The 12,825-nt window shown below is 42.3% G+C and overlaps 1 protein-coding gene across 6 annotated transcripts in view; it reads left to right on the top strand.

Annotated features, from left to right (window-relative positions):
- The window catches only part of ppargc1a (peroxisome proliferator-activated receptor gamma, coactivator 1 alpha), a 251,163-nt gene that overhangs the window by 37,631 nt on the left and 200,707 nt on the right, over positions 1–12,825 (top strand). The gene's annotated exons all lie outside the window — the stretch shown is intronic.

Below are 12,825 nucleotides of genomic sequence, written 5' to 3'. Positions count from 1 at the left end.
CCCCCCCCCCCCTCCTTCACCCGGCTTGACTTTACAGTTATTTTTAAAACGGGGAGAAAACGACTCCATCGGCCTCGCTAGACGGAGCACGAGCGAAAGCTGCAGAGGCAGAGACGGAGAGAGCGCAAAACAAAATGTGAAGGCTGGCTCCTTCTCACTGGGCTGTGTCACTATCAATAGTGACACCTTGAACAATTCAGTCAGTGATATTGAAAGTGCTGTGTGTCAGCAACCCTCGCCTGTGACACTCCCAGAAGGCAGCGGCTCCCCCGGTGGCAGGTCACACTATAAAAAGAACAATCAGAGTGGCCTGATGGAACTAATTTCATCTGGCCTTTAATGTCCCCGTCCCTCCCTTCTTTCACTCGCCCATCCACACGCACACACATTTATGCCTCCTCGTCTTTCCTCACACTCCCTCTTAAGCCTCCCCCTTTTGTCTCCGTGTGTCTCTGTTTCTCTCCTGCCTGTCTCACCTCTCCGTACCCTCCTCCTGCTCGCTCTCTCGCGCCGTCTCATCTCCTCGCTCCTCTGTTCTTGTCAGGCTTTCCTTTACCTTTTGCTTTGCAGTCACGTTTTATCTCTGTGCATGACTCATTCTGCTCAATAAGCTCCAAAGTAAGCAGATTTGTCCATCCTCTCTCTCTCTCTCTCCCTCTCCCTCTCTCTCTTTCTCTCTTCTCCCCCTCCTCCCTAAGAAGGCTATTGTGATTCACGGAGGAAACCCTTCAGAGCAAATATTCTCCGGGCATTTCATGTATAAACATGCCTGACTTTCTATCACCAGGGGGAGCACAAAAAAAAAAAGAAAATGCCTAAAAAAAAAGAGAAAAAAAGCTTTGTGTAATGCAGCGATTCAATACGTAACAACCGACAAATGTTTTGATGCATTGGTCTGAGCCAGCCGGTCGAGTTAATGCCAAGTGTGATAAATAGATTAGTCTCTAGATGGTGGCCTCAAACGAGTTTCCTCCGTTGCTTAAGGCCGACTTGTCATTCTGGCTAATTTGTTGGGATTTTGCCTGCCAACGGTCCAACTGGTGATGAAAGGAGTCAGCCCCTTTAGCATTTAGACAGAAATAAACAAATTCATACTCTCTATTAATATATATGTGTTTAAACTGGATGTGAAATCCTCCCTGCGAGTGCCATTGTCAGGATGAAGGGTCAGAAAATGCAATCTGAGTTGAATTAAGGAAAAGCAACCTCAGTGTCATACTCGCAGAGAGCACACTTTGGTGGGGGGAAAAAAAAGATAGCATTAGCATTCTTACATTTGCATAACGCTCCTATATATAAATCAAGTGTTGTGGAGAGCGTTTGGAGTGACTAACATGTACAGAAACGCAGCAGAAGAACAAGTGGGTTGTTTCAAAAGAGGGGGTGTAATCATCTTGCAACATGGCAGACAGAAAACACAGGAAAGATTTTTTTTCTTTTTCTTTTTGCACCTTTTTTCTTCCATCTTTCATCAGCTGCCCGGCTCCTTAAATTATACGAGCAAATCATTAGGAATGTTGACAATACAATATAACACGACTCTGGCAGTGCTCAGCAAAAAGTGCCTCACTAAGCAATGCAAACAACAACTTCAATTATGCGCTGTTTTTTTTTTCCCTCTGTCACACAGCCATTTATTGCCTCAGATGATGTACAGTACGCTGCACTGGGACATACATATGGAACGGCTTGAGGACTTTAGATTAAAATTGATTTTTTCCCCCCTCCCCTTGGGAAGTGGAAAAAGTCAAAAATTGTTACATACACATTTATGAAATAGATTTAGTCTGTTGACATTGAAGGCTATTTGATAAGTAATTAAATAGCCTATACATAAGACAGGGTGACAGGTAACTCTTTGTCATTCCCCCCTGTGTGGAGACGCTCTGTAATGATGATATACAGTGCCGAGCTGTTCGTTGTGTGGCTCTCACTGTAAAGGGAATACATCACATTTTGTGGTTGCAGCATATGATTGCTTTGAATCTGTCAGTTGTGGCCATTTGTGCCAATTATTGGAGAGTTTCAGGGTTGAGATAGTGACAGAAAACAACAAGGAATATATGCATAATGTCAATTAATATACAGTTTGCATTGCAGGCTGAAACACTTGGCGGCGGTAGCACCCTCCGTTTGGCAGGGTCTGTTGATTAATGAGCTATCTGAGCCTCGTAGCCCCGGACGGGCAAGAGGCCACACATCTGTGTGTCACTCAGGTCTGACACCTTCCACCAGCCCCGCTGCCAGCCGCTCGCCAAGGGATTCTCCAGATGTTCCAAGGTTTCCACGGGCGGTTGCGGGGGCCACTGTCACCGAATCACCATCCTGACATTGCATTTGTGACACCTGAGTGTGTCATTTAACTTCCCCTGCAAAGTTGACATCAAAGCAGATTTTGTTCAGAACTTCTGCGCTAGGAAACGCTTTCACTTTCGTTCCAGATGTTGACTCGACTCAGAGGTGTTTGTGATGAAAGCAGCCGTCTATGATGTCATGTTTCGTTTGAGATTAATGGGTGTTATTGGCCCGCTCAGTTTGTTAGCGTTCACTGTGGAGAAAGATGTAATTTCAGCACGTTTTCCCCTCCACTCCGCCTCTCTTTTACATGAAGCAGTTGGACCCCAGCTCAGAATAGGACCTGTGGGTATCAAGTATCAATAGCGTGTGATAAAAGTTCAGCAAGCGAAGCTGATACATTGTTTCCGTCCCCAAAGGGAGGAAGATTTATAAAACCATGTCCTCGGTTACCTTTTGTGCACATAGTCGCTTTACACTGGAGCCACAGCTTCCAAGCAGTTTCTGTATGTTGATGTCTTTTTTTATAATCTCGCTTTTCCCTTATTCCCCGCAAATAAAGGAGGGGAAGAACTCATAATGGAATTCAGCCAAGGCATAGGATTATAAATGAGGTCTGCGCCAGGCTTCATAACGTTATTTAGATTCCTGTGTACAGAGACCCGTGTTCCAACTCCCATCAGCACAGCGACAGAATCAAATGTGAATATAGGCTGATATAGGGAAATTGGTTTGTAATGTGCTGATGCTTTGGAGACCCTGTGCAGAGGAGAAAAAAGGGAGAAAAACAGCAGTTCTTTGGCACATGCAAAGTGATGTTTTAATTACTTGAATTGGAATGATAACCAAGCACCCCTCCCATCCCCGAGTAAAACAAATTAAAAGGCTAACACTGGAAGTCACCTCATTTCTTTCTTAAAGGAAAGCCTCATTTTTGTTGTCTAACAAATTGCATATCTGCGTCAGTTGAATTTATTCATAATTCACTTTCAATGTTTGAAATTTCTGCTCGTTCCATGTGGCATTTATTTACATTGGGCAGGATGAATTCACAGCCTCACTACAGGCTGCTTAGCTAAGACAAAGTATTACTAATATCTGTTCTCCGTCTGTTTCAACACAGAGAACTTATTCCTCGTCCTGCTGCACGTCGCGCTGCATTAATGATTACGAGTTCAAACCAAGATGGCCGGAAAACCCTTACCGCTGATTGCCCAGCCTTTTAAGATTTTCTATTTGATGTTCAAAAATGTTGCTCAGCTTTGATCAGATACTGCACGGAAAGTGACATCTGTAGCTTTTTGAACTTTTTGGAAGTTGTAGGCATTAGTTATCAGCGGATGTAAACAAGCGGGTATGTTTGTGGAACTTCGCAGTACTGAACATCACTGCGCTTTGTCTGTGTTTGTTTGTTGCTTTTTGAAGGTGTCACGTTGATTTAGCTATCCAGTGCAAGGTGGGTCAAGCGCTGTGGAGACACCAGCTACTGATGATAAACTGTTACGCGAGTAGAGTTGGTTTTTTTTAGCACTCAAAATAGTATCATACCAACTGACCTTATTATGAATGACTCTCTGGACTAGTTTGACATTTTGGAAAATACCTCCACTCACCTCCTTGAGATGATTGATGCCGCTTATATCTGCACGGTCCATGACCTAAGTGTTTGGCCGGATATATATCTGCTTTTTAATCTTGCATTCGTGTACACAACCGGCTTGCGTCATGAAGGTCATTTTTACACATTTGGCTGTGCACTACAGGAGGATACCTTTGGAGGGCACTCAAGAAAGCTCAGGCTACAGGAAGTGTGGAATGTAAACATGGTGACACTCAAGGAGCTTGTATTATGTTAATCACAAGATCAAGGCAGAAAAAGCAACCGCAGAGCAAATATAGGTAGGTCTTTTTTGAGGTTCACAAAACATCGTCAGCAAGTCCTCACTCCCTTTCTCCAGCATATTCCTTTATTCACGGACCAGGAAGACCCTGATTAAGGCCACAAGCCAAACACTTATCTCTAACTTATTAATAAAGTTGATCAACATACTACAAGTGCTGCTGAAGCTTTTTGACCTCTTCAAGCCGTTCACTCTTCATGCACCTTAGTCGGTGAAGTTGTGCCAGAAAATTTCACCCTGTTTGTTCAGGACCTGACCAGTACCAGACCTGTTTCCTTTAGCGTATGTCTTAAGCTTGTTTGACAGGCATGTTTGTCACTGTGTGGTGGCAATGACACAACTTACAGATGTGGATAATTGCAAACTTTGTGCCATTATTGTCCCTGCTGCTGTGTTGACAGAGGGGGTCAACACAGTAGCATCATGTGCACGCAAGTGCATAGTAAAAAGCAAGTATAACTCCGGCCTTAAATCAAGTGTGTTATAGGTATTCCTGTGCCAGACTTTTTCTTGGCTGGTATGCAACCAGTGGAGTCTGCAGGGAGTTACCGGTCCCAGCCAAGAAATAGCCTGGCACATCGACTCCTGTGACACAAATTGTTTACACCTCACTTTTTATAGTAATTACACAAAAAGATATGATATAGTAATCAGTGAGCATAAGGGGTGATGTTGGGCAGATTGTTATTTTTGACAGAACTAGACAAGTTGTTAGCTTGTATGCAGCTAAACTTTTTGAAACTTGGACATTTTCGTAGTGATGTCTCCCATTGATTTTTCAAGAGGCTTTTTGAAGCCCCAACAATGCCAGTCGCCGTATTAAAAAGGCAATTTCTCCGCCTAACTTTTGATCAATCTTAAAACAGGCAAAGAGGCGAGCTGAGGCGGGCCTTATGCCTCCTAGCAAACGGCTGCAATGTGCCTGCCCGATAGTTGGCCACGCCCCTTATAATGCAAATCAATGAAACAAAACTGGCAAGTTGTTAAGAAAGTTTTGTACCAGGCTATAGGCATGTGTGTTAGAATGGACAGTTTAACATTGGACCTAATGGGGATTTATTGGCTTTAGGAGGCAGCCTCAAGTGGTCACTCAAGTAACTGCATTTTTTGTATCTTTGCATTGGCTGCATCTTTGAACCCTGGAGGTTGCTGCTTGGTTTTAGTCAGAGTGCTAAGCTAAGAGGTGAGTTAGCCAACTGGTTCAGAATACTAATTTCAACAGATTGTCGTCTCAGTAGTATTTGAATCACTACTGAATGATATTGCTAACAACACAGCAGCACACTCTTTTTTTTTTTGTCTTTAACACTCTGGAGCATTATGTCCATCTAGAGGTTATTAATTATGACACCTGTTTTTCCATTGGGGCACACGGGATAAACAGAGGAGTATAACTTTTGACAGTATGGTGGGAAGATGAGACAGTCTTTCATCCTCAAGCACAAAAGGACTCATAACTTCGGCACTTTGGCAGCATTGCTTTTTTGTATAATTCCCTTCAAGAATCTGAAAAAGCAGTGTGACATGTCTGAGCTGTTGTGCAGAGATGCAAGACATTTCGTTTTTTCCACCTTACTTGCTACCGGGTTAACTTTGGGGAATTTTGATGGAGGCAAACACTGCCTTGTTTTGGCAGCCAGACCTTGTACACCTCTGAGGCTTGTCCCAGGAAAAAAAAAAAACAAGCAGTGTTCCCCTGCAGTTTCAACCCAATTCGCATGCTCAACTGCGTAACATGCAAACTGAATAGACTGCATGTCTAATCCATCCATTAAATGTAATTGAGACTGAAACGCTGCATTAGAGCCAGTCTGTAGAATTGAGCTCAGAGACGAAATTGCAGGGATTATAAAAATCTCAAATATGTATATACTTGGATTTTTCCACAGACTGCAGAAGGTCCCTCACTAGAGCTTCTAAAATTACGTTGTCAATCCCGGAGCAGCTGCAGAGCAGTTTTCTGCTTGTCTCACTGGCACATGAAGAAAAAAAAAAGGGATGTAAAAGGGTCAAAACAAGTGCTGTTTGGATGGCTTTCAGGGCCATGTGTCTAATGGATGGGTTTTAATGAGAAGAGGCTGCGACGCCTGATTTAAAAACGCAGTGACAGCCAGTCAGGGGGAAAAGCAACCCCCACAAACACCAAAAACTGCACTAACATCATTTGTTGTCACCATGCAGACAACGTTCTGACTAAAATAGCAGAAAAACTGCAAACAAAGTCAAGTCGCTTCCATTTCTCTTTTTTTTTTCTAAAGTTGTCGACTTTCTGTCAACGGTGTGCTTAAGACTTCTACTTACAAGCCTCTGCAAATGTAAATCTGAACCTCCAGTTGACAGAGAGCTTTGGGGATAACAAAAGAACAATTTGTCTGTACAGTACCTTCCCTCTGTGTTTTTTAATGTGGCAAAATTAGCACAGCGGAGGGAAACGATGCAAAAAATTCAAGGCAATCCGCCGAATGATCACACAGTAAAGTGATGAAATGAGATGGTGTAAAGATAAATCATATTATGGATCTCCAGGGTAATACACATTGCAAATGGATAGCCTACTTTGAATCTTACATTCCCCAGGAAACACAGTCCTAATGTTGTACTTGGGGGGGAGGAGGAGGAGGACTATCTTTTTTTTTATGTTTTTCCACTGCGAATGACCGTATTCATTGCATCGTCTTTTCAACTTCCCTTGCTCCGACGCAGCTGTTGTACTTAAAGGCAAACAGTCATAAACATATGCTTCCATCAGTAGAATATTAAAGATCCTGCAGGTAAAAAAACACTTACTTTCCCACTCTGAAATGGGCTGCAAGCGATGCAAGTGGATCTGCTCTGATCACTTTTTGCTAAAGGCGACTGCCGGTATCATCAGCCCAAACTGTGATCTCATCAAACGGGGTCGCTACTGAGGAAAGACCTCACCTATTTACCCAGAAGCAATCTGTCCTCTTTATCTCATCATATATTTCAATCACAAGAGGCAGCTTTTAGGAGATGCAGCAAACGCTTGACCCTAATCAGCGCTGCCGAGCTCTCCATCTTCATCCGAAAAACTGCTTCCTCCACCTGATTGCCCAAATTGTATCATCAACAGGAGAAACCTACAAGATTTGGAGAAAAAAAAGAGACATTCTCTATATTAGGACATGCTGCTTACCAGACTTTTATAATAACATGTTAGGAAGTCTCCTCGCTGAAGTGAAGGGAACATAATGGGGATCTCCCCGTTCTATTTAGCACAAACATGCCACCCTGTTAGACGATCAGGTCTGCCGATGATCATTACCACAAGTCCAAACCCCCTTGGCATTGGCACAAACACACACACACACACACTTACATACCCACCCTGGATAAATACACCATGGGTAATTACAGCGTGGAAAGCGTGTCTTAGTGGAGCTGTCAGAACTGTAATTGCTAGAGGGATAGCGAGCTATCGAGAAGCGGAATCGCGCCGCAAGTGCAACAACTGGCAGTGGCGAGCGACTTTGATTATAAGGAAAAAAGGGCCGAGAGATGGAGGTTATCGCACAACCTCTTCTCATATCTCGCACACTATGAACGAGGCTGTCTATTTAACAAAAGATAAGCGGACTGTTTAAGAAAAGTGGCAAAGCAAATACTGCACATGTATTGCTTGGACTGTGAAGTGACTGTCCCTCTTTTTCCCCTCTCCTCTCAATCACTTTCTCCTCCTCGTTTTTCCACGGGATGGACATGCCAGAGTATTTATTCTAGAAGGATATTACAGACCACTTGTCAGTGCTTAGAAAGGTAACATCCATACCTGTATCACATCAAACATGAGACCACACACACCTCTCATCTTGTTAGAGGAAATTGCCATGGGTAAATGTGCACTAGTGTGCTCACTCAGCTTTGCCTTCATGAATTGGCCATTTCCATGCCAGGAGCCTTTTTTGGGGGGGTTGAATAAAAAAAATGGGACTTTAATTTCTTTGAAATCCCCATCTGTTTGTGTATGTGTGCATGTGGGAGTAGGAGAACAGAGTGGAAGAAGAATACTATATACTCAGGGTGAAGGAGAGAGCTGAAATCATGACTTTCAAATGAACAGCACGCTGCTTCTCATGGCGATAGCTTGTGAAAATTACAAGTCATAATGTCATCAGGAAATCAATGGGGACTATAAAGGTAATCATAACAGTGCAGTGTGTGTGCGAGCTGGGGCCAAATTGCCACTCGCTTTGCCACTTCCCCCTCAGCAGATAATTGCACTGGACAACCTGAATCAAGTCTATTCATGCCGAAACACTTTACATATATCTCCCCATGCCATGAAGCTAATTGCATTTCAAAAAGTTATTTTGCCACAACACCAAATATTGATTTAATGCTAAACATGCAATCTGCAAGTACTAGCAAATAGCTAATTTGATTCGTGACACATGTGGACCAACCTCTCCTGTCACACCCCAGTGTGAATCAAGATATGAGAGTCACTGCATGGTTAGCTTTAAAATCCGTCCAAATATCTCAATTGTGCGCTTTTGTGAGGAGAAAATGAGCTTAATTGAAAGTGGCATACAATTGGCCAGCTTTAATCTAGCGTGAAATTTGTCTTCAGCTATCCTGGGCAGCGGCGAGCACCAACTTTGCCACATTATCTTCAGAGTGATTGGACGATTTGTAATTGGTTAGGATCATTATGGCGTGAGGTGGCTGCTTGCCAAACACCAAAATGTCTCAGTTATTCGAGACGAGCAGGTTTTATGACACAAGTCAAATTTGATATAATTTAGAAAATGATCCTTTTTAATGGAATGATGTGCTGTATGTATACATTTTTAAAATGACTTCACTAGACATGACTAATAAAGTCTTCTTTTACTCTTTTTGTTATCTTTTTACAGTGGGACTTACTGTAGCTCTTTGTGTAAAGGGTTAGGGTTAGGGTGTGTAAATGTGTTACAGCAGTTATTTGTCAGCCTATATATATGAAAATGCAGCATTAATAAATCAGTTTTAGTTGATGATCGCCTTTAAAAAAAAAATTACATAATCATCCAACAATGAAACTTATCTTCCTTTCATTTTACTGGTAACATTTTGAAAAAGAATGACCTGAACTAACACAAAATGCCATAATTAACTTCTACAAGTTTCAGCTTTGTAAAAGCATGACAGAATAAAGTGACACCATTTTTCACCTGTGGATAAAAACAGCAATCCAAACATAAAAATAAGAACATTTTGAATACAAAATAATACAGATCCATGAACATTAAAACCGGTGACACATCTTTGATTAAAAATAATGAATTACTCAACAAGAAACTTTGCCATCATACATCATAGACTGTGATGAATTTGATATTACCCTTTGATATTAAAACATCAGAACTATGTGTCTGCTCCATAAATGCATGACAACACCTTTAACTCTATACAAACACGTAAAAATGCTGTCTGATTCAAGCTTTTCAAACATGGATGTATTATAGGAGAAACATGCAGCAAAGAAGCAGCCCAGCTGTTTTTGCAGTATCCTTTTTTCTTTTGATATGTGAAAGCATTCCTGACTTAGACTTCCATCAAACGTGCAGATGACACCGATGTCATTATAAATATAACGGTTAACCTCAGAGTGAGTACGCTCCTTTCACATTTAAATTGCATAATAAGAAAACAGATAAAAGTTAAACTTTTACAATGCATGACAAATTAGCAGTAATAAACAGTCATCATAAACTCTAATGTAAATACAAAGTTGCAATAAAACCATTAATAGCCTGGGGTGCAAAATGTAGATAAGTCATAATTCAGTTCCTTTTTTATAGAGAAACAAGCTATTGTTTCCATGCATTCTGGCAGTCAAGGACTTTAAGGTACAAAGAAACACTTCTGATAGCATTCATTTCTTACACCTGTTACAACTGAGCCTTTTCATTCTTTTCATGTGACATCAAACACTTATGGAACCACCCACCTGGCGGACAAGAAAGGTTTCCTTCTGCTGCACGCCGCCGAGAAGATGCCTGACTCATTCACCACCTATGTGTTTTAACAAGTAGAATAAAAAAAGAAAGAAAAGAAAAGACAGTTGTTGTTGAATTTGAAGCACTAACCGATGAGGAGACGAGCCTGAGCTGTGCTTCTGTAGAATCCCATCTGAGAGAGAAAACCCAGAGAGGAGGAGATACTGTTACTGCTCCACTGTACCTTGAGGGAACAAAAAACAAACAAACAGACTACTCCTAATCCTGCCATAAAATATTGTGTTAACTTAAGTAAAATATCACTGCCTTGTAACTAACATTACTGCACCAGAGCTCTGACTGAGAGTGACAGATGACTGTAATCCTGATACAAACGTAAGGTAACGTGGCTTTGATGATGAAGAATTCCTTGCCCTTTACTTCCCAAATGGCACCATTATTGACCCCCTGTTAAAATGCCAATTCTAACTTACATGCCTACAGCCTGGTACAAAAAATGTTATTTGTTTTAATAGCTTATTTCTTCTAGGGTGAAAACTGCATGGGAGGTGATTTCTTAACAACTTTAAAGTTGTTAAGAAATAAATGGTTTGATTGATTTGCATTATAAGGGGCGTGGCCAGCTGTGCATACTTTTGTAGGCTTTATTTCTGCCAGCGGTGTCAGGGGGGGAAGGTTGTCCACTAGACATATGCAAACATCACTGTAGTGAAGTTCTGGCGAGGACTTTTCTGTTTATAGCGATTTAAATAACGTTGCGGTTCCTGTATGTGTGATGCAAGTGCCAAAAACGTGCGGTTTATCGTAATGTCTCCGTTTCTCTACGGTTGCCAGGCGATGTAAACATGCATCATTTTGAAGAGATGGAATATTGATAAGCCCGTTGCTGCAGCTCAACAGTGTTCGATGGTGAGCAGCAGTCATGTGGCTGAAACTAAGAATACAAAGACGACATGGACGGCTACATATAGATTACAATGAGTGTATCTGTCATGTTAAAACCTGTTTAAAAACACTTGAGGTCCAGGTAGTGGCGAGTTAGCTCATGGTATAGCGTGGGTAAATCCTACCCAGCTCAAAAGTGTTGTTTGTAGTCTTGTTGCATGAATCAGTTCACTTATATTTGGCAGTTTAGGCACAACATCGTAAAATCCTCACACGCTCAGAAGTCTTGTGAAGTGCTGATATGTTGGCCAAAGCGTGGCATTCATTTAGTTTATGTCTTTGGGTCGTGTCCCACTGAAACTAATGTTACAACAAGCATGGATGTATGAAATTCAAATGGTCTAAGAAGCCATTTGCATGAAATAGAGCATCTCAGATGGTCGGAGTTAGCATGTGTGCTACATCCTGCTGTGCGTTTAGTATTTCATCAGAGATAACTTTGTCTGTTTGCTCAGGCAGCGCCGCTGTCTTTCTGCCACATGCCATCTTATTACTGGAGACACTTGTAGCAGCTCTCAACAAACATCATATTGTCACACATGGGCGCCAATAAATGTGAACTCCGCAAAGCATGGTGCATGCTGTCGAGGCAGGGCCCTTGCCAGAAACCCAGCTGCCACCGCCTCCCGCCGCACGGAAGAAGGAGTCTGTTTGCGCGGGGGAGAGATGAAGGACGCCTCGCTGTCACGGGAACCTAACCATCTCTGATTGCATTCCCTCAAACGCCGTGTTTTCATATGCTGTTGTTTGGAACAGATGTGTTGTTTGGAACAGATAAGAGCTAATGCGTGATGTATACATGCATTCCACTCTGCCTTTTAATGTTCTCCCCGAATCTTTCCCCCGTCTCCCAGCTCGCCCCCCGACAACAGGTATCATGTGCCGCTCCCTGTTTATGCTGTAACGGCGGCGTGCCAGCTGAAGCCTTTGAAATGGAAACTTCACATGCTCTCTTTTTCTCACACTTCCTTGATGTCGACTTTTTTTTTTTTTGCACAATCTCGAGACCTCATTCCCTGTTTCATGATAATCAAGTAATACACAAGACGCTTCCTCCGCGGTTCCCTCTGTGGAGCTGCAGCACATAATCCAACACAGAGACCCTAATGGTACTATAAATATTACACATTCTACAAAGCAGGGCCACTGTGGAATCTAGTCATGTGGGATTCGTCAGCAGCTTGACTGATGGATGGCGTTGCAAAGGTAAACAGGAGCAGAAATGATAGTCTGCCGTAGACTTTCCCCTGCTTTCAAAGTGCCGTCTTCTCTCCATGCACGCCACTCTTCATTTCCTTACTCATTCAACTACCAGGGGGGCAACAGGCGGCATTCAATCATCACAGGACCTGATAGCTGTAAATTGTATTCGCACGCTGAAAATGCATAATCAACAGCGGTACTTTCTTATTCATAATCTTCTGTGCGACTCCATTCGCTTAATGCATTCACATCCAGGTTACTAGATAGGATGGTGGAAAGACATTGCTTTGAGCACTTCCAGTAATCCCCCCCTATCGACCCACAGTTCTCTTTATTTTCTGCTTTTTGCCCAGTGTTTATTAATAATCTTTTCACATGTAGTTTAGTTTTTCCTTCTTCTTCATGTTCCTCTTACTGCATGCATGTCTGTGTTGCTCACCACGCTTGTTTGCATACAGTTGTGTGTTAGCTTTTTAGAGCGTTTGTTGCCTCACCACAGTTCACCTGGCTGAATCAGG

Source organism: Labrus mixtus, chromosome 23 (genome assembly GCF_963584025.1).
Source record: "Labrus mixtus chromosome 23, fLabMix1.1, whole genome shotgun sequence".
NCBI classification, from domain to species: Eukaryota; Metazoa; Chordata; class Actinopteri; order Labriformes; family Labridae; genus Labrus; species Labrus mixtus.
This window is presented reverse-complemented; position numbering and strand designations above follow the sequence as displayed.